The 23,025-nt window shown below is 45.1% G+C and overlaps 2 long non-coding RNA genes across 4 annotated transcripts; one reads left to right on the plus strand and one right to left on the minus strand.

Annotated features, from left to right (window-relative positions):
• The first annotated feature begins 7,463 nt into the window (after positions 1–7,463).
• LOC103693975 (uncharacterized) lies at positions 7,464–20,380 on the plus strand. Of its 3 annotated transcripts, none has more exons than XR_010058434.1 (4): positions 7,464–7,843; positions 8,204–12,492; positions 13,402–13,476; positions 19,525–20,380. It is a non-coding gene; the product is annotated as an uncharacterized LOC103693975 (long non-coding RNA). The 3 variants fall into 3 exon arrangements; XR_596498.4 differs by having other exon boundaries at positions 7,490–7,843; positions 8,204–8,799; XR_010058435.1 differs by lacking the exon at positions 8,204–12,492 and having other exon boundaries at positions 7,483–7,843.
• Positions 12,776–19,580, minus strand: LOC134482396 (uncharacterized). Its single transcript, XR_010058436.1, has 2 exons — positions 16,850–19,580; positions 12,776–12,974 (listed from the first exon to the last, which is right to left on the minus strand). It is a non-coding gene; the product is annotated as an uncharacterized LOC134482396 (long non-coding RNA).
• Positions 20,381–23,025: the final 2,645 nt, after the last annotated feature.

Consider the following 23,025-nt stretch of genomic DNA (forward strand, 5'->3'; position numbering starts at 1 on the left):
GAGCCTTCTGGAAGAGTTGGAGGGGGGATTGAGGGACCTGGAGGGGACAGGGACTCCACAGGAAGATCAACAGAGTCAACTAACCTAGACCCTTGGGGCTCCCAGAGACTGACTCACCAACCAAAGAGGATATATGGGCTAGACTTAGCCCCACCCCACCTAGCAGATGTACAGCTTGTTCTTCTTGTGGGTCCCTCAACAACCCGAGTGGGCAGGCTGGCCCTGATTCTGTTGTCTGTCTGTGGATCCTGTCCCCCCTAACTGGGCTGCCTTGTCTGGCCTCAGTGGGAGAGGATGTGCCTACTTCTGCAGTGACTTAATATGCCAGGGTGGGTTGGCACTCAAGGGTGTCTCCCCTTCTTGGAGAAGGGGAGAGTGAGTGGGGGAGGGGCTATGTGAGGGGAGGTTTGGGAGGAGAGGAGCTGGGATCAGGATTTAAAGCGAATAATTAAATAAATTAAAGGGGAAAAAAAGATGGACTAATTCAGGGCTAACAAAGTTGGCCAACCCTTTGCAAGATTCCTATCCTAAGAGTCAACAATCCATTATGATGCACTGTGTGACTGTGAAACAGGGACTAAAAGCCCCAGAAGTGGCTTCTCTGTTTGGTCCATCTCTAGCAGCCACCTTGAGAGACTTCCGGGACTTCCTAGAGTTTACTTTTCTCTGACCGTTTTCAGCATACAATCCGGTCAAGACACTAAATGAAGAAGTCTGCTGCTTTATTCCACAGTGGGTGAAGGTCCCAACCTCACAGCAACTTTTCTATAAAGCATGTTGGCCAGCAACGTGAAGCTGGTGACCAGAGAGGTTTAGTAAAAGATAGCCGAGCTCCTGACATCTTGCCAGGAACTAAAGAACTCAGAAGGAATGGCTCCATGCCAGGAAAGGGAGCATGAACCACAGCTGGAAGCCGAAGAGAGGGAAGAAAGATTAATCAGTTCTTCAAAACCATCTGCTTCCCTTGGCCACGATGCTCAGATGCCTGGACCTGGGCTGGGTGCCGGGGAAGGGACACACTTTTTCTGTTCAGTGGAGGGGCAAAGGTTCACCTTGCAGAAGACTCGGTGCAAAAGAGCATGGTCACTTTGGTCAACAATGTCTGCACTGGTTATAGCGTGAGTCTACTTTCTTTTGAGTTATTACGTTCTTCTTTTGTTTCCCAAGCTAAAATCGTTCACCCGGACTAACCAGTTATACATAGGGAAATCAACAACAACAATGACAGAGTCCTGCTTTTTTTTTTTTTTTTTTTTTGGTTCTTTTTTTCGGAGCTGGGGACCGAACTCAGGGCCTTGCACTTCCTAGGTAAGCGCTCTACCACTGAGCTAAATCCCCAGCCCCCTGCTTTTAAAAATACAAATTTTAAGAAGGGTACCAGCCCTTCTTAAATAAACAAATAGAAATGGAGAAGGAAAAAATCAGATGCTAGAATATCTGTAGATGGGAGAAGAGAACAGCAGATGAAGGGTTAATTTAGGCAAGAAGAAGAAGAAGAAGAAGAAGAAGAAGAAGAAGAAGAAGAAGAAGAAGAAGAAGAAGAAGAAGAAGAAGAAGAAGAAGAAGAAGAAGAAGAAGAAGAAAGAAGAAAAAGAAGGCGGCAGACTGCAGGGGATTTCAGGGTAGGGTGGGAGAGGACAAACAGGGACTTTCTTTGAGCTCTTGAACCCCAAGGAGTCAGGTAACTAGTCCCTGCCCACCTCTGCCTGAGCAGCAGGAGAGGTTTCTTGTTTCTGGAGAAACTGGGCTGCAAACTTGGGCCATAAGACTCAGCTTGGTGTGGTGACTCACACCTACTATCCCAGAGCTCAAGAGGCAGAGAGGAGGACACCTATGAGCTCAAGGACAGCTTGGGCTACATGAGTTTCAGGCAACCCTGGACTGCAGCGACAAACCCTGTGTTAAAGAGAAGGAAAGATCCTCTTGGTGCCATGCAAAGAGTGACTCAAGCTCAAGACCTTCAGTGCTGTAACCTGTGAGGCCCTCAGACCGGCCTCGCCCCTCCCACGCCAGGGATTTGAGAGAACGGAAGAGTCATCGTCAGAGATGGAGGAGTAAAATTGGTTCATTCCTTGATACTCTGCAAGTGAGCCTACAACTTGGGAAACTCTGCCCGCATGCACCCAGCTCACATTCACATTTTAGTTATAGCTGTACCGTGGGTGTACAGTCCTAGATCCGAGGCAGAAGTCATGAAGACATTTTCAGACGCATGGAACTTAACACAGTCAACTCCCATGTTTTCAAACTCTTAGAGCTTAAAGATGCAGAGAAGAAACCCAGCAAAGACAAAGGAGGTGTAAACGGTCTTAATTCCCCGTGACTGTGATAAAAACCCCTCTGCAAACACAATTTGAGGGAGAAGGCTTTATTTTAGCTTATTTAGTTCTAGAGAAGACATTATGGAAGAGAGGGCACGGCCTTGGGAACAAGGAGGCAGAGAGACTTGCAGGCTGCTCTCTTAGAGCTGTTTGCTCTGGAAGAAACAAACTTCCATTATACCACAAGACTCAGTAGCTTTAGGAGCAAGAGCCTGGCAACAGCCAGCTACCTCACTAATCACTGAGTGTGCTACTCAGGAAGCAGGGTGTGGAACCCAAGTCAAGAGGGCAGATACCATTGGTTACCGGTCAACACCAATTATAAGCCAGACTACCTCCCTGAAATCTAAAATCTAAACATCCCAAAAGTACAAAATAATGGATATATATATATATATATATATATATATATATATATATATATGTATGTATGTATGTATGTATATGAGAGAGAGAGAGAGAGAGAGAGAGAGAAAGAGAGAGAGAGAGAGAGAGAGAGAGAGAGAGAGAGAGAGAGAGAGAGAAAGTCAACTTGGAGCATGAAAGTATTTCTTCCTGGAAGTTAGATGTAACTGTAACAAAACCCTGAAGGGGTACGCAGAGATCTGGACTTAGGGTGTGTGTGTGTGTGTGTGTGTGTGTGTGTGTGTGTGTGTGTGTGTGTGTGTGTGTGTGTGTGGCTTTGGGCAGAGGGTTAGTTTGACATTATGAATAGTGGTGTCATATACCTATAATCCCAGCACCCAGGAGACTGAAGATAACAAATTCAAGGCCAGTCTGGACAACATAACAAAAAAATGAGTGAAATAAACACAAGTTAGATTTTGTTAGTAAAGACTGGTGGCCTTTAAGGAAACCCCTAGGAAAGCCCAAAGCAATCAAGTGAGGGAGATCCTACCAGAAAGTAGAGAATGGGAAGCTCTTGCTACATAGTAGTAAAAGGTTTAGAAATGGTAGTGGCTTTCATAAATGCAAACTAGGAATGCCGTGGAAATACCTTGCATGGAAATGGAATCTATGAGGTAATCTAACTCGGGAAACATGTGGTAATCTGACTCAGGAGCCATGTGTTAATCCTACTCAGGAGTCATGTGGTAATCTAACTTGGGAGTAGGTAATCACTGAAGGAAACACTGTTAAAAGTAGATAAGACAGAGTGAGTGGAAATTTTCTAACACTTTTATATGAAAAATGCTTTCGAAAACTAAGATGTGACTCCCAGGCAAAGAACAGACCCATGCTGTGTAAGCAAAGCAATGACATAAAGATGAAGCCAAAGGGTGGTTAAAAACAAAACAAAACAAAACCAAAACAAACAAACAAAACAGAAACAACCAAGGCTTAGGCTGGGCAAGTGCTTTAAGCCCCCCAGAGCTTCAGAGACAGCAGGATTGCCCCAAGTTCTGGGCCAGCCTGGCTACAATGTAAGACTCCTTAAAGACTGAAAACCAAAACACTTGTAAGGACACTGTCCCATTGCCTTCTCAGCAGAAACCCAGGCAAAGAACAGATCACCTCAGAGACTTCTGGGTATCGATTTGCTCTGATGGCACGGATCCCAGTCAGGTTTACAGGAGGCATATAAAGGTTTTATATTGGCAAAATGATTTCCATGTCGTACCACAAGCAATAGACACAGAAGGAGTTAGAAATGGGGTTTTGGGTTTTCAAGCTTCGGCCTGAAGAAGATAGGCTGAGAAAATGCCAAGGCTGCAAACACAGCCCACCTTTCCTAGAAATGGAGAATGACTCCGAGGATAAACACACTCAGAGAGCACAGCCAGGAGCCAAGGAGCCTTCTTAAAAATATCAACTGTGTCTTAGTGAATTAAAACAAATACAAATACTTGTCCCCCCCCTTTTCTTCTCTACACCCTCACCCCCCAGTGTCTGTGAGTGTACATGTCTGGGTGTCTATGCACACACCACAGTCTACGGGTCGAGGATAAACCGTAGAAGTCAGTTCTTTCTATCCATCGCACGGGTCCGAAGAATTGAACTCGGGTCGTCAAGATTGACAGCAAGCTCTTCTAATTGCAGAGCCATCTCACCAGCCCATGTCCTGCTAAATCTAATAGTTACAATGAATGAACCACTGGTTCCAATGCCTCTCACCCCTCTCCTTCCTGATAGGAGAATTTCTAGCATATATGCTTGCTCCACCAATGCATGCTGGGTATGTGGGCCACAGACAAGTTTTCTCTTTACTTTGCAGGTCTTTGTCTTGAGAGGGACTGTATTAGAAGATTTTCTTCAAGAATCTTGGCTGCCAAGAGCTGTCTTTGCTTGTACCTGGTTTAGACAGTGATTGTAAACTTTGAGCTGATACTCCGTGACAAGAGCTTTCTGGAACCCTTCATAAGATGGTGAGTGAATATGTGTGGGAAAGATAACAACTGCTCAGCGTGGTTTTTCCCACATGGTGTCAGATACTTGGTCTCCAGGGCAGCTGTGTGGGGAGTTGGATGTACCAACATCATAGAAGACCATGAGAAGGCATTAAGGTACCTCTCGTGAGTTTGTTCTCCCAAGAACATGTCTTGATTAATGAGTGAGCCTGGACTGGAATGTGGCTTAGCTGGTAACATGCTTGCTGTATATGTGTGAGGACCTGAGTTCCAACCCTGGTACCCATGGGAAAGCTGAATGCAATAGGAGATACCCCTAATAATCCCAGCCCTGGGAAGGTAGAAGCTGGGGTGGGAGCTTCCTGGACAGCCAGTCTAGCCAAATTAGATACCCTGTCTCCAAATAATAGTATTAGGGCTGGAGAGATGGCTCAGCAGTTCAGAGCACTGACTGCTCTTCCAGAGGTCCTGAGTTCAATTCCCAGCAACCACACGGTGGCTCAAAACCCTCTGCAATGGAATCCAATGCTCTCATCTCATGTGTCTGAAGACAGCTACACTGTACTCACATATATGAAAGAAACAAATAATTCTTTGAAAATAATCGTAATTGAGCTGGAGAAATGGTTCAGTGGTTAAGAGCACTGACTGCTCTTCCAGGGGTCCTGAGTTCAGTTCCCAGCAACCACATGGTGACTCACAACCATCTATAATGGGATCTGATGCCCTCTTCTGGTGTGTCTGAAGACAGTTGTAGTGTACTCATATATATAAAATATATAAATCTTTAAAAGTAACAACAACAATAATGATAATAGTATGGGAATGATTGAACAGGATGCCTGCCAGTGACCCATGGTCTCTGTAAATGCATCCATGCACTTGCTTGCACACACACACACACACACACACACACACACGTATGCACACTTGCATATGCACTCTCATGAACACACACTGAACTCTGATTATAAATCAAGTTCAAGGCTGGCTTGAGCCAAATAGGGAAACTCAAAACGCAGAATATGAAATGAGAAGATGCCCTACATTGCCTGCCTATCTCCCCATAGCCAATGCTCCCATCCTATGATGTCATCTTTCATGAAGCCTACCCTAGAGACAAGCACAAGCTAGCACCATGCTCTCGGACCTCCAGAAATGAACCTCTCTTATTTATAAACTATTCAGCCTCTACTATTTCACTACGGTAAAGTAAAATATAATTAACTTCTACAGGTTGATATTCTGACCCATGCCTCATGAGAAACCTTAAGCCGGAAACACCTAGTGAGAGCAATTCACATAGAAAGACACACGAATCATGAGATATAAATATTAATTATCATTTTAAGTTGCTAACTTTTGGTAAAGATTAGTTTGAAGCAAAAGATGAATCACGGCAGTTGACTCAGCAGTGAGCCACATTTGATGCACTGACGATAACGTTAGAAAGAGTCATTGCAGGGGGAGGGCAAGCAAATGGCGGATGAGAGCTAATAATTACCACCCTAGCAAGTCAATAGGCACCACCTGACATTCAAACACCACCAAACAGCAGAAGGCCAAGTGTGGCGGCTCACATGAGCCCACAGAGGTTGAAGCAGAAGGATTGCTGTGAGTTTGAGGGCAGCCTGGGTAAGACCCTAACTCCAAATAAAGAAAAAAAAAACAAGAAAATTCTCTTGTATAGAGAAAATGGAGGAAAATTACCTAAAGTAATTAAAAGGCTTCACTTCCAGAAAAAAAATTCTTAAGATGGAAAAGGGTAGTTAAAAGACCTGATACCACCCCAAAAGTGAACGTTTTAATGGTGTGTGGTTGTTTTACATATTTATCATTTAAGAAAAATAGAGGGGCTGGGGATCTAGCTCAGTGGTAGAGCGCTTACCTAGGAAGCGCAAGGCCCTGGGTTCGGTCCCCAGCTCCGAAAAAAAGAACCAAAAAAAAAAAAAAAAAAAAAGAAAAATAGATTAATTTTTTTATCTGAGTGGCTTGGAGATGCTGGGTTTGAGGTAGCTGAGAAAATTCACTCACTTCAAACATGGAGGCTTAAAAATGAAAGCTTTATCTTCTGAGTGCTGAGGGAGGTGGCCAGTTGGGGATCTGAACCTCACCCGTGAAGGGAGACTGTACATTTTTATAGGACGTTGTCTTAATTACGGTTTTATTGCTCTAAGAGACACCAGAACCAAGGCAACTCTTATAAAGGCAAACGTTTAATTGGGGCTGGCTTATAGGTTCAGAGGTTCAGTCCATTATCATCAAGGTGAGAACATGGCAGCATCCAGGCAGACATGGTGCAGGAGGATCTAACAGTTCTGCATTTTGATCCAAAGTCAGAAGAGGACTGTCTATTCTGCAGGCAGCCAGGAGGAGGGTCTCTTCCCCACTGGGGAGAAACTTCAAAGCCCATTGATGTGCTTCCTCCAACAAGGCCACACCTACTCTAACAAGGCCACACCCACTCCAACAAAGCCAGACCTACTCCCACAAGGACACACCCACTCCAAGGCCACACCTACTCTAACAAGGCCACACCCACTCCAACAAAGCCACACCTACTCCCACAAGGCCACACCCACTCCAAGGCCATACCTACTCTAACAAGGCCACACCTACCCTCACTAGGCCACTCCTACTCCAACAAGGCCACACCTACTCCAACAAGGCCACACTTCCCAATGCTGCCACTTCCCATGGACCAAGCACACTCATCACAGATGGGAACCCAAAGCAAGGGCATGGGGTGGGCTGCTGCACTGACAGTCATATTTTGACACAGAGGTTAAACAAGGAAGTTAACATCAGTGACTGGGCCTTATCTGGACACCTTGTTACAGGGTCCTTGGGTCAGCTCTTACAGCCAGGTCCCCTCCTGGACTCTGGCCGGGAATCTAAGGTGATAAGGGAACAAAGGAGCAGGCAGGCTGCACGAAGTCAATTAAGTCACGCGTTTATGACGTGTGAGCCTTGGTTTAGATAACAGATAACAGCGTCTTCCCTCTTTACATCCTGTACTGGTTAACAGACAAACACGAACATCTGAAGAAGCAGGACGGGAGTTAGGCTTTGGGGCCTGGGGACCTGAACTCAGTTTTGATGTTTCCTGCAAGGCGGAACTTGTTCCTGAGATGACTGAACTCAGGAAGCCACCTCTGACCCGGAGAGACGCTGGTGGGGACACAAGCTCTGGAAAACTGTAGGGACACTACTGTAAAGAAAACATGCATGTGGGAGTCAAACAGGAAGTACTTTCTAAGCCTGGGGTGGTGAGATTTCAGGTCCGCAGGCAGGGGCGTGGCTCTGGGCTGTGTGTTTCTGAGCACACCTAGAGGAGGAGCCTGCTATAACCTCTCTCTCTCTCTCTCTCTCTCTCTCTCTCTCTCTCTCTCTCTCTCTCTCAGAACTGTGGGGGACTTAGGACTACTGTAGAGTCAAAAGCCCACCCCATTCCATCCCATCCACCACCACCCCCGGGGCAGGAGGCTCTAGCATGGCCGGCCTACAGCCTGCTCTTATTTTTTTCCTGGTCAGGTAGTGCTTCTTCACAGAGTGAAACAAGATGGGAGACGCGTGAGGCACTGTAAGCCTACAGTCGCCTTTTCCGAAACCACCTTAGCAATTTAGTACTCTTCCTTCTCCTTCTCACTGGTGAGAATCATGTGGAAATGTTACAGGCCCGGTCCCTATGCCTTCCCCAGCCAAATGAGACTCGCATAATGACGTCTAAGAGAAGACTGATATAAGAAGGCGTTAATGCCCAAGCTGTCTTAAGGTGACACGATATGCACCTTCCTGTTTTCCTCACCTTCTACACTGCTCCGGATACCTCAGACACCTAGCTTTGCCCGCTCTGGTTCCCTTCTGCTGCATCTCCAGGGTAACAAGGGCAGAAGAAATGTACATTTACATGGATGCTCCCATTCCCTGAACAAATAATGCTTTATATACCCATAAGCTCTTTCATTCATGCACTTGACTACTTTTGATGCAACATAAAGTTAGGAACCAGGAACATGCCAGTGCTTTCTTGTCCTTGGAAAGTCTTCCTACTTCAAGAGGAAACCCTAAGACAATGCCAACTGGATATAGTACGTGGACCAAGTACGTGTGGGTGTCCCTGCAGGCAGGTGGGTAGGAAGACATCGTCTTCTCTGTGATTCCTGCTGAGGTAGGACGGTGCTGAGTTTTTTTGTTTTTTGTTTTTTGGGTTTTTTTTGGTTCTTTTTTTCGGAGCTGGGGACCGAACCCAGGGCCTTGCGCTTCCTAGGTAAGCGCTCTACCACTGAGCTAAATCCCCAGCCCCCCTGAAACTTTTTTGAAATCTGAAGCATCAGGCTACCTTTTCCAGCTCTGTAGCAGATGTTAGTGTTGCTAGGTAACAGTAGATGTCTGATGCTGCCTGAAAGAAATACTTCCATGCAAAGCTGGGCAGGATTCAGTAGGACGCTCTAACCACTTCCTTTCCTACCAGCGTCTCTCCGGTTAGGTGATGGCTTCCTGAGTTCAGCCATCTCAGGATCAAGTTCTGCCTTGCAGGCAGCATCAAAACTGAGTTCAGGTCCCCAGGCCCCAAACTCCCATCCTGCTTCTTCAGATGTTCGTGTTTGTCTGTTAACCAGTACAGGATGTAAAGAGGGAAGACGCTGTTATCCGTTATCTAAACCAAGGCTCACACGTCATAAACGCGCCGCCTGTCGTGACTTAATTGACTTCGTGCAGCCTGCCTGCTCCTTTGTTCCCTTATCACCCTAGATTCTGGGCCAGAGTCCAGGAGGGGACCTGGCTGTAAAAACTGACCGAAGGACCCTGTAACAAGGTGTACCAGATAAGGCCCAGTCACTGATGTTAACTTCCTTGTTTAGCCTCTTGTGTCAAAATATGACTCAGTGCAGCAGCCCACCCCATGCCCTTGCTTTGGGTTCCCATCTGTGATGAGTGTGCTTGGTCCATGGGAAGTGGCAGCATTGGGAAGTGTGGCCTTGTTGGAGTAGGTGTGGCCTTGTTGGAGTAGGAGTGGCCTAGTGAGGGTAGGTGTGGCCTTGTTGGAGTGGGTGTGGCCTTGTTGGAGTGGGTGTGGCCTTGTTGGAGTGGGTGTGGCCTTGTTGGAGTGGGTGTGGCCTTGTTGGAGTGGGTGTGGCCTTGTTGGAGTGGGTGTGGCCTTGTTGAAGGAAGTGCATCATTGTGGGGACAGCTTTGAAGTTTCTCCCAGAGGATCCCACAAATGAGTATTTCCATATGGTGTGAGGTGCCAGCCTTTTGTTTTCCAAATTCATCCCTGAAACTGGGCTGAAGAGCAGAGAGAAGCCAAGGGCAGGAGGGCTGAGCCTGAGCTCTGCGGGAAGGTACAAGGAGCTGGAATCCCATCAGTCAGCCTGCACCTGCTCCAGCACATGGTTTGCGTGGTTTGCATTTTCACGAAGGGGAAGCCTTGCGCTCTGTGCTGGGGGAAATCTCATTATGCCTCCATGTGCAGAGCCTCGTGCACAGAAGAGGACTGTGAGCTGCTTTCAGGGAAGGCGAACGTCTCCATATTGTTCGCTCCATCTGTGCCTAGCTCCTCATTTTGGAGGCTCTGAGGGAGGCTTGATATAAGATCTAAAATCCTGAGCACCACCCTAGTGCTATTCGTTGTGGGGACAATGAAGCAAACACAGATTTCTCAGTATTTAAAATTAATAAAGAATCATTGGGAGCCTCGAGCTAGTGAATGCTGTCAAAGGGAGTGCTTTTTGCTGTGTTCCCTCCACCCATGCTACCCAATAACGCAGCCTGCTGAAACTATGCTTCAGTGAATGTTCTTATGTGTAGAAAACAAAATGATGTCTGGGATGAAAATAGATAGTTTAGTTATTGACTCTGAATTTGCGAAGTAGTCTCAAGCGCTAACTGGGTTCTGGGATTCAGCCATTGTTACTGAGGCTTGGGAAATGCTTTATCCTCTGATTTTCTGGCTGATGTGGGAAAAAGATGGAAGGACCAATAGGAAAGGGGGAAGAGATGGAGAGACAGATGGAAAATGAGAAAGACATTGTTGTTGGCACCAAGCATAGACCTGGGAGGAAGGCGACCTGAAATAAGCCACTGATCACTTTACAGCATGGGCTGGGCTCATTCTAGACTTTTAGTTTATTTCTTGTGCTTTAAGAGCTCTGTCTTTAAATGGGGCAGAAGAAATGTATAGTTACATGGACGGTCTCATGCTCTGAGCTAATAATAGTTTAATATGCCCATAAGCTCTTACAGGGGACTTGGTTCATTCAACAAACACTAGTGGCCAGGAATACTAAATGGTTATTAAGATGCACGCTGAGGATAATTTCAGAAGAAAAAAAAAACACATAGCACTTCTGATCATCTAGGACTCCCAAGTTCATTAGAGTATTCAAATACAGCCTGGTCACCTGGTGGGATTTTTGTAGGGGAAATGTAAATGCAAATTAGTTATCTAGTAATGGTCAGGGGGACCCGAATGTCAGTGTAACTTGGGGTCCGATTTCAGCTACATTGCTCAACATCTCGAAAGCCTTGGACCATTTCTTCTGCTTACTTGGTAGTGAAATGAGGGAAGTGTGTGCATATGTGCATGAGTGCGTGCATTCGTGCATGTGTGTGTATGTGTGTGTGTGCATGTGTGTGCATGTGTGTCTGTGTTCGTGCGTGTGTATGTTTGTGTGTGTGTTTGTGTGTTTGTGTGTGTCTGCATGTGTGTCTGTGTTCGTGTGTGTATGTTTGTGTGTGTGTTTGTGTCTGTGTGTTTGTGTGTGTGTGCATGTGTGTGCATGTGTCTGTGTTTGTGTGTCTGTGTGTTTGTGTGTGTGCATGTGTGTCTGTGTTCGTGTGTCTGTGTGTTTGTGTGTGTGAATGTGTGTCTGTGTTCGTGTGTCTGTGCGTTTGTGTGTGTTTGTGTATGTGTGTTTGTGTGTGTGCATTGTGTGCATGTGTGTGCATTGTGTGCATGTGTGTGTGCATGTGTGTGTGCATTGTGTGCATGTGTGTGTGCATGTGTGTCTGTTCATGTGTGTGTTTGTGTGTGTGTTTGTGTATGTGTTTGTGTGTGTGCATGTGTGTGTTTGTGTATGTGCATGTGTGTGTGTTTGTATGTGTGTGTTTGTATGTGTGTGTTTGTATGTGTGTGTTTGTGTGTGTGTGTGTGTGTGTGTGTGTGGTATATGTCAGGGTCTTTCTGAAATCTCTCTCCACATTTATTGTTTGAGACAGGATCTCCCATTGAGGCTCATTGATGCAGCTAGGATGGCAGGAACTGAGCTTCAGGTCCCTTACTCCACACTGGTGGCACTGGGGTTACAGGGGTTTGCTGCCATGCCAGGACTCTTAATGCACATTCAGATACATTATTAACTGGGCCATCTCTGCAGTCCCCAACTTCTCTTATTCTTCCAGCACCATCTTCCTCCTCCTCCTCTTCCTCCTCACTATGGAACCCTGGCTGGCCTCGAACTTGCTGTGTAGAACAGGCTGGCCTCAAACTCATAGAGATGCACCTGCTTTCAGCAGCTTAGTGCTGGGATTAAAGGTGAACACTAACACATCTGGCAACATTTACCTCTGTAAGCCACAGTTTCTTTATCTGCAAGACTGGTATGAATAACGTTGAGGTTGCCAGATTTTTCTGTGAGCCAATAAGATAGTCCATATAAACTGTTTCCCAGTGACTCAAAATAAGTATTCAATAGCTAATTCTTATAGTCATCTTGAAAACAACTTCAATTCTAAAATTTGACTTTAGCCCACTTTTTCTTTCCATCCAAAGTTTAAAGAAAAGTGTTCCACGGAAGAAAGAGACAAGAGCCTGAAGCCGTGTAAGCTTTGGGGAGAGCCCTGTTTGGCGCCATGTGCCTGAATTGCCTTGACAATTACTGCTCACTCATTCAAGCCATGAAGTACATAAATATGCAAAGCCCAAGCTTCCAGATGTTGGTAGCTTTTCTTCTTCTTAGTTGATTAGGCAAAGGTGTAAATTAACAAGCAAGGAGATTATCTTGTAATAGTCTCTGTCTCAACTCTTCCCTCCCAGGTCTGGGGCCTCCGACAAGCGTTTAATCAGCGCATCCCCCAGAGAACAGATGTTGTTTCTTTCTAATATATAGGGAAATAAGATTTGCTTGAAAGGTAGTCAGAACGATTCATTGTGGTCCGTGTATTCAAACAGATTGAGAACCATCACAAATCAGTCAGAAACCTTATCAGGCAGGATGTATCGATGACGACGAGCACTTTTACAGCTGGGAAGATGGCATACTCGATGCATTATCGTGAGGACCTGAGTTCAAATCCACAGCACCTGGAGGGCAGAGATAGGCAGAACCGGAAGCTTTCTTGCCAGCCAGAAACAAAGTCTTAGCCTAAACAAAGACTCTCAAAGGAATAGGCAGGGACAGGGGATACCTTGCATCCTCCTCTGTTCACAGCAAACACACACACACACACACACACACAGAGAGAGAGAGAGAGAGAGAGAGAGAGAGAGAGAGGCACTTTTGCGAGTACTTTAGCTAAACACAAGTCATAAACCATTGTTACAGGAAAGCATCACCTTCCCTTAAATTATTAACTAAAAACTGCTTTTCCCATAAACGTTCCCAGAAAGAACTTCTTCCCTGATCTAACCGCAGATATTTTCAAAGTAACTAGTTCAGGGCATTCTTAAGATGTGCATGCACCTTCCCTGATGATACATCTCTGTGTGGCTACTCTGCTTCCACCCACAGATTTGGAACCGTCCTCTTCATCTGTATCCCTCGCCTTCCCAGTCGTCTTCACAGAGCAAGTCGATGCTGAGACAAGTAAGATACTTCACAGAAAATTCCCCGAAACATTTTGCCGTTCTCCAAACAGATTGCTTTATGAGCACACTTTACCCACGCACATAAAACAGCAAGACAAATTTCCCTTCGAAAGAAAATAGGTCGCACACATCTTTAACTTTTGCTTTTCAATTAGAGTAAGCAATAGCATTTCTCCAAACGGCAAGACAAATGGCCCAGCATGGTGTTTATTCCTTTTTGATCACCAGCTAGCAACAAAGATATAGATGATCAGCCAGTCAACGTGAACCAACTCCTCCTTGCCCTGGACTCGGGTTAGGGGCAAAGGGTAGGAAGACCAATCTCCGCCCAGTAATCTTAGAGCTGGGAGGGGAGAGTAGATGCCATCTGAGCTAGTCTTGGAGATGGCAGAGACATGACGTGACCTTCCAAGCAGTAGAGCATCCTGTTCCAAGAGTCAAAGGTGCAAATTTGTCTGAATGGGCTCAGGAATGGAGCTGGAGCACCTATCAAGAGGACAACTGCCATGCCTTGAGCGAAAGTGTGGGGTAAAGAATAAATTATTTTGTTCCCTTGGCTCAGTCCTTAGTCGTACCACAGGAGCCAGCCATTCAAGCCTGTGTTTCCTTGCCCCTCAGCACTTGATGCTGACTCTGGTCACCACCCATTTAGCTGGTTGGGGGGATAGGGGGAAGCTGGGACAGAAAAGTCAGATCCTGTCCAGAGGTTTCCCTGCTCATGTGGGCCATAGAAACAAAACACCTGGAGAACAGCACGTGACCTACAGATTATTGTGTGGCCCCCAGCAACTGACCTTGCCCTCTTTGCCTGGTTTCTGACCTATAAAAGAAAGACAGAAGATGCCAGATACCAGCTCCAGGAGGGGTCTTCGAGGGTTTAATGCAATGATGCTTGTAATGGTTTTCCTTGGTGGGGTGGTGGAATGAAGTCAGTGCCTCGTACATGCTATGAAATCCCTCTACTGCTAAGCAGCCTCCCATGCCATGATGTTAGATAAACGCATGCCAGACAGAGGGTCTGTGTTCAAGGCACTCTCTTTCTGCTTAAAATGGAAACACTAACTTTACTGATAGTTTAGAATTATAAGAGTCTCTCTCACACACACATATACACACACATGCACACATACACACTCATGTTCACACACATACACACCCATGCACTCACACCCACACCCACTCGTGCATGCACACACCCTCATGTGCACACACACACCCATGCATACACACTGGCACACATGCCATACACACTCATACACACACACTCATGAACACACTCTCTTGCACACACTCATGCACACATTCACCATTAAAGTCTAAAGTTGCAAAATTTTTTACCTTATATTATTTACTTCCCCAAATTCTTCATTTTCTTTTAAAACAAGTTATCTTAGCTATACTCTTGTTTGCCTTAGCCATTAAGGAAGCTCAGAAGCTCATGATAGCTGTTGTTTCCAGACCAATGAAGAGAGTCTGTGTCTCCTTGCTTGCACTCATCCCCACCATTATTCTACTGTATCTGTCATCTGCTAAAAGCAGAGATTATCCCGGAACTATGGAACTTTGTGTAATCTTGTAGCATACAGAAACTTTGGATAAGAAAAATTGACTTAGCCAGGCACTGGCGGCACAGACCTTTAATCCCAACACTAGGGGAGCAGAGGCAGGAGGATCTCTGAGTTTGAGGCCAGCCTGATCCTCAGAGTAAGTTCCAGGTCAGTCAGAGCTACATAGAGAAACCATGTTTCAAAAGACCAAAACCAAAACAAACAAACAAACAAACAAAACCTTGATTTGAGTGTCTCTTCCACCTTGCCCCACAGGTACTCTGCATCCTTGGGTTGTAGATGCTTTAGAAAGTGAACATTCCCTTGTTTGTTTGTTTGTTTGTTTGTTTGTCTGTCTGCTTGATTGATTGATTGATTGATTGATTGATTGATTGATTGATTTTGATTGATTTTCTTGAGATAGGGTTTTACCACAAAGCCCTGACTGGCCTGGACTTCACAGAGATCCTCCTGCCTCTGCCTCTCAAGTGCTGGAATTTAAGTTGTAGGCCAGTACAGCAGGCTAAACATTTCTAGATTCCACACCACCCTTTCTCACAAGCTGGATCCTCTTGCTAGAGCACACTGAATATAACTGAGCAGTGTAAATAGTCAAAACAGGAGATTTAGCATGCTCCACTAATCTGTGCGATTAAAGTGATAATTAAAAATACAACTTTCAAAGGAGGCAGCACCAACCATTTCATCCTCAGACTCATTTGTGCCCCATCCTATAGGCAATCAAGTCTTGAGATTATACCTTTCCGTCATGTCCTCTACGTTCCAAGACCCAGTGTGTTGCTGCACAGATGCCAATGCTTGGTCTTGTGTCTTCTTGTCCCCTCCTCACCACCTATGGTTTTCCCGTGTGAATTCTCCTCATCCCAGTCCTCTATAGCTCGGAGCTTTATCATCGCTTTATATGCAGCTTTAAGTCCTCCAAGCAAATAGACTCTCCTCTTCTTCCTGAGATACCACCCACGCCTACCCAAAGGATCATTAGTGTATCTTACATGCTGCTCCACAAATGAAAATCTGAATGTTTACCTTGCAAAGCTTGTCTTCCGTTCTTCCAATTTTATCCTAAAGTCCTAATAGAGCACTCCTACCTGAGTCTCCAAGTCCTCACTCTGCTTTTATTACAGTGATAATATGGCACTAGCTACTATTTATTGGGACATTTGGACAATGTTATGTCGGTAGCTGAAATAAACACTTCACAGACACCTACCTTCGGAATATTAATGAGCCCCGTGAGAGAGGCACGATTATCATTCTCACTGAACAAATGAAAGCACTTGTGTTTCAAGGTCACGTCATTTACCTAAGATCATGGAGCGTCGGGTCTTAGAACAAGAATTAAAACTCCCTCTTAAAATGGCAGCCGTACAATTAATGCATAGACTCTAGCATCCTGTCTGAAGAAGCTACAGAACGCCAATCTGAATCCTCCTATGGGGTAGCCTAATTATGATCCCCAATTCCCCTGCCTCTCTCTCTCTCCATCACCTGACCATGCAGTGATTCAGCACATTCTTTCTGAGCCCCAACTTTCAAGTCAGCTCTCCAACCTGCACTGGCCAATGGAATGTGGGCAAGAGTGATAGGTTTATATCTTATAGTCATTTCTCAAGGATACTGTAAGAAAAGAATACAGAATTAGTTGCTTAAAGCAACACACACACACACACACAGATTGACACTCTCTCTCTCTCTCTCTCTCTCTCTCTCTCTCTCTCTCTCTCTCTCCCTCTCTCTCTCTTGTTCTGGAGGCCCAAACTCAGGGGATCTGGTCCAGATTTCTTCCCTCTTTACGATGTTTACCAGCAAAGCTTGGCAGTTTTGGGTTATGTCAACAAATCTCCAGTCTCTGCCTTCACTGACATGATATTCTTCCTGGGCATCGGTGCCCAAGTCTCTTTCCTTTTGTGAGACATTGGACAAGGGCCCACATTAATCCATTATGACGTCACCCTAATGGGATTCCATCCTAAAAGATTGTATTTCCAAATGAGGTCACATTCACTGGTCAAACGCGGGGCAGAGACTCCGACTTCAATCTATCTTTGTAGAGGACGATTCTGCCCACAACAGCTCTTCAGAAGCATTTGCCTTTGCCCCTTGGCCTCCTGCACTTATACCATCTCCAGGAAGAGTTACCCATGGGACTTTGCTATCCTTTACCTCAGGCTCAAGAACAAATAGTTTCTGGAACAGCAGCCTCCTCTCGCCCCTACCCCTACCATCCCCTCTGAGCCTGATCTGAAGGCGCCCGCGCTAGACTCAATCAGCCCGTTCATACCATCTGATCCACGGGCCATGAGGACACTGCTCTACCACTCACCCTTTAGAGGTCGTTTACTAAGCAGCCTGTATTCGCAGTATCTGGTTCCTGCAATTAGTCATATTAAAACTAATTTAAAAGCCACAATGTGAGGGAAACGTCTTTCAAAAGGGTAACAAAAGCCATAAAATAAATATCTCCTTAAAATGCCCTTCAGTATACCTCGATCATGTGACTGTCAACTTTATGTTATAGAAGTCATTTTTTTCTTTGCGCAGGTACAAGTGTGTGTGTGGTATTGTGTGTGTGCATGTGCATTCTAGTGAGTAAATATGTGTGTTCACATCAATATGGAGGCCGAAGGTCAAACCACTGACTTCCTTGATAGCTCTCCACCTTACCCTTGGAGACAGAGCCTATCATTGAAACCAGAGCTCACCAGTTGACTAACCTGGCCGGCCACAGAGCTTGGTGGATCTGCCTGACTGCTTCCTATGCTACAGTTGCAGCCACACACAAGCACAGCTGACATTTTGCATAGGTTCTGAGGATCCCAACTCTGGTATCATGTTTTCTCTGTAGGTGTTGTATTGATGGAACAAAAGAAACAACAGTAAGGCTGGGACAATGGCTCAATTAGTAAAATGCCAGCATGCCAGCAATCGTGAAGACCTGAGTTCAGATCCCCAGGGCATGTGTAAAACAGTAATCATGGCAGGCACCCACCTGTAACAGTGAACATATCTAGAAAAATGAAGGTAGGCAAAAATTACTTATTGGCTCAAATAAAATGACAGATTGTTTAAAAACCCATAAAAATATAAGGCAGAAGCCATGGAATAAAACACACAAAGTTGAAAAGAACAGGAATGTAGCCAACTGGAGGGGGGCCCCTCAGATTAAACAAACCGAGTTTCAGAGATGTGAATGACTTAACCAAGGATAGATGGCTAGTAGAAATGTACACTATTATTATTAATAGACTCCACTTTAAAGCAGATTTCTCCAGAGAAGACTTATAAGAAGTGATTTGAGTGCACTTTTAAAAACTCTTCTAGTTCTGCTTAACATTACAGATCAGAAGATAGACGAACTTGGTATATGGTGTTGCCACTTAATGGAATTCAGGGAAAATTGGAGATAAATTAAATTTAACAAAGTGCAGGAAAAAGTTTATAGAGTTGGAACATTTAGAACCAGAACCCAGTCATATGCGTAAGTTATGCTTATGGCCAGAGGAAAGGAAGAAGAACCATACAGAAGTAATCTGATTGGCTGGGGTCAGTCTTTTGCCATATATGAGCACAGTGTAATTAGGTACTTGCCTTATATGAACATGGTCTGATCAGTCAGTCGTCTCTGATTGGCTAAAACCCAACTGCTGAGATTGAGAACGTGTAGTAACCTTAGTTAGCCTACTAAGTTAGGCTGTCATTCACTACACGGAGGAAGCAGCTTTAGCCCAAATGGTATCATCAGTAAAAAGGAAAGATATCTACTTAACAAGAGCTAGTGCCTTTGAGGGAACTTATTTAACCTCTCTATGTCTCATTTCTTCATCTGTGATATAAAGGTAATAATAGTGACAAATTTCAAAGAATTGTTATAATGGTTAGAGGAACTACTGGGATGCTCGGAACAGAGTTGTGACAGTTGATTTAGCTTGCCAACTTGATTGGATTAATAAAAGCCTAGGGCATTAATGGGGCACACTTTTGAGTTTGTCTGAGAGAACATTCTGAGAGAAGAATAGCTAACAGGGAAGTATTCGCCCTGCAGGTGGGCATCATCACCTCATGGCCTGGAGTCTTGCCTCATCGAATAAAATGGGGGAAAGGAGAAAGCCAATAGGAAGCCAGCATTTCTTTCCATCTGCTTCTGGTCAGCTGAGATGGGAGCCTGCAGCTGCCACATGCCCTTGTCACCCCGTGATCACCTACTGCCGCGGCTCTGCTGACTCACCGTATCCCTCAGACTGCAAGCCAAAATATACCTCTCCTCCCATAACCTGCTTCCTGTCAAGTATTTAGTCACAACGAGAGCAGTAATTAATCCAAGGGTCTAGTATATGACAAGTTCTCAGTGAGGGACTATGGGGGAGGAGGGTTACGCTATTTGTAAGGGAGGTGTCTAGGGCAGAGATGAGTTGGGGAAAACAAGACATATTAGGATAAAGAAGCATCATCCAAAGCAGTTAATGTTTCTCTCTTTACAGATCAAACCTGAGCTGCTCCCTTCAGACTTCTTCCTGTTCACAGAGGTGTCAGCTCACATCCTGGGCTCTTAAAATACATCTGAATGCTGGTGCAGAGAAGAACTTCAGCAGGGCTCTTGGCAACTCAGAGGCAACAGCAATGTACTCCTGGTTTAGATTAGTTGGTGAGGCAGCCCTTGTCCTGAAATAAACATTATCGACCACCCTCATTGCTAATTCATCATCCTCCTCTGCCCAGCTGGACCTGGCTTGAAGGGTGACAAGCAAAGCTTCAGGTGGAGATGGTGGGCTATTTGGTTTGTGTGATCAACAGAGGTCTCCAACCTCAGCGGAATGTGACAGCCACTGATGACTTCGAAGACAGGTTGGGGTCACTCAGAGAAGATTGTCCCAGCCTTACTTGGTAGCAACGTTGGAAGCAAGACCATACAATGGGAGAACTGGGCTGTAGCTAATCAATGGAATCGACCCAGCTAAAGAAATAACACGTCCAGCACAATAAATGTGGTCAACACAGGATAGAGCAGTGTCCACAGGGACGAGGGAATCATGAGCGCCGGGCTCTGTTCATCAACAGCGACCGAGCTGTGCAATCGGAGAGCACTGATCCCTCCAGGTGTTGCACTTTGGTGGGGGACGAAGCGTCGCCTTCATTTAACATTGCAGTCAGGCAGCCAGCCAGCTGCCTCTGCTTGCTCTCATTCCAGCTCACCCGGCTGTCTTCTGATGATAATTTGACTTCCCACCTAAATCTCACCACAGGGAGAGAGTGTGCTCCAGGCAGAAGGTGTGTCTGATCTCGGGGGCTGACTTTGCTTGTCGATATAAATTAATAAAAATGGCATTTTGATTTACACATCCCTCTCTTGTGAACTTGGTTAGCACGACAGAGGGCCCGATAAACTGATCTTACCTCGGTATGCTGACAAAACCAATTTTCCCTGTTTCTGAACCTGAAAGACTCGGGGCCAGACACTGGGCTATAGTTAAATCACCAAAGTAAATTCAGCTTTGAAGCATCTGGCAGCCAGGCAGCCTGCCTTCTATTTCCTATCAAACATCCCTCTCCTGGCCTTTATTTTTCAAGGTCAACACCATGTTCAGTGTCCACTCAGATTCTGTGGGAACAGACTTGGGAAACGGGGAACTTGTATGGATCCAAAGCTATCCAGCCAATGTTTTGACATTAGTAATCGTACCTAAGCAAAACAGAATTGTAAGGAGCACGAGATTCCAATGCTATCACGAACAGAAACATTTAGCCTGCAGCTCTAGAATCTGGAAGTCTGGAGGGCTGCATTTGCCATATCATAATAGAGAGAGAGAGAGAGAGAGAGAGAGAGAGAGAGAGAGAGAGAGAGAGAGAGAGAGGAGAGAATCTATTCAACTTGGCTTCTATTCTTTAATGTCCTACTTCTTCATACCATTGCATTGAGAATTAAGTCCCCAACATATAAACTTTGAAAAGAGACATTCAAGTTAGATCAGCCTCTAATCAGAAATTTAAAGTTATTATTCATCTATAATGAGCTATTCTACATCTCTAGACAGTTCAAACTAGGTTACATAGTCATTAAACTCAATAGTACTGGCTGGGTGGCCCCTGTATCCAAGCTCCTCCTAGATGTCCAAAGAGCCCTCCGAGGGAATCATATGGGGCTTCTCCTGTGGTCTTTAAAAATTGTTAACTTCCTTATGAGGGCTTTCAAAAGAGTCTGGCCTCTGCCATCATGGTTATTTCTGGAGTCCATGGATTCTTCCTGTCCTTAGGAAATTTGCACTGTTATTCTTTGGTACCAAAAAGTCTGAGTTTCTCTCAAGACATGTGACGATTAATCTTGACTGCCAGCCTTATGAGGTTTAGAATGATTATGGAAACAGACAGTCATAGGGTAAAGTAACAGAGGCAAGAATACACACCCTAAATGTAGGCAGTACCTGATCCACGCCTGAGATCCTGGACTGAAGAGGAAGAGAGAGGGAGAGATGATGAACTACAAGCATTCACCACTTTCTGCTTCTCAACTGTGACAATGACCATCTGCTTCCTGTTCCTGCTGTCACAGCCTTCCAGCCAGGATGAACTTTATCCCCCAGAACTGCAAGCCAAAATAAACCTTTCCTGCTCCCTTGAGTTGCTTCTATTATGCATCCTGTTGTAACAAGACAAACGAATAGCACATTGTATTTGCAGCCCTAGAAACGCGTATTTACATTATAGACGAGATGTGTACTATAGTGACATCATCCTCCCAAGCCTGTATGGTCCTGCCTATGTTCAGAACATTATAAAATTCCTTAAAGAGAAAGCTCTTTCATTTTGGGCTTTAGCCCCTCTCTTAAAAAATGGGGGGGAGGTGAGGGTCAACTCTAGAACTTAAAAACCTATTCTTAGACTTCTCACTGTCTCCTGTGTCTCCCTCTGGTCAGGAGAAGGCTCAGTCATTCAGAGGTTATTGCAATCATTCATGTAAATATGTACCTGCATGGGGATATTGTATGCAGCACCTCAATTCAGACTCAAGGTTCAAACCCTTGTGCTACATGGTCACAGCTGGAGTCAGAGCTAGCACGGTAACAGACAGAAAAGGGAGTCAGCCCCTAGACATTTGGACAATCATAGGAGCAGAATTTATTCATAGCCAGCTGTGGTGCAGTCATATGTTTTGAGGCTTGGTTTGGTTGGTTTTGTACTATGTCAACACATAAACAACACTTCTGTTAGCAGAAACCAAACATTTAGAAACCAGAGCTGAATAGGGGGAAGAAATCAGTTTCTCTAAAAGCTTGCTAAGGAGTTCATACCATGGCTCAACAGGTAAAGGGATTTGTGGGCAAGCTGGACCACCTGAGACCAGACTTGGGTCAATCATCAAGCCCCCCATGTTGGAAAAAGAGGCCCTGAAAGTTGTCTTCTGACCCATACATGCAAACGCCATGTTATGTATACACACACACACACACACACACACACACACACACACACACACCATTAAACAAATAAATAAATAAACCTAAAAATTTTAAAGAACTCCTCTAAAAGCAAAAGGAGGCTTGTTAGTTTAAGAAGCCCCAAAGCATGAACTTATCAGGTAGAAGGGCAAGGGTGTTCTGAGCAGGATGAACAAACCGCGTAAGACAATGCCAAAGCAAGCCATTCCGATAATTCTATAAATTTGCTGATTTTATAAATGAGGTCTTATTTGTTCTTTGAGACCAATTCTCCATATGTTGCACAGGCCAGCTGCAAACTAATGATCCCCCTGCCTCAGGCTTTCAAGAGGCAAAATGAGATTTTATGTAGCAAAATCCCAAGAGGGCTAAACACGGGAAGAACGGTTTTCGCTAAAAGCTTGTGAAAAGTCTGATGTTGCAATGAGATCTGCTCCTCTCTCTTTTGCTGAGATGAACAGCAGGGGGGAGGGGAAGACATGTCAGCCCCATGGTAGAGACAAAGCAGTGACAAGTAAGCCATCATTGGCCATTCGTACACGAGACATT

This window comes from Rattus norvegicus, chromosome 16, assembly GCF_036323735.1.
Source record: "Rattus norvegicus strain BN/NHsdMcwi chromosome 16, GRCr8, whole genome shotgun sequence".
In the NCBI taxonomy this organism is placed as follows: Eukaryota; Metazoa; Chordata; class Mammalia; order Rodentia; family Muridae; genus Rattus; species Rattus norvegicus.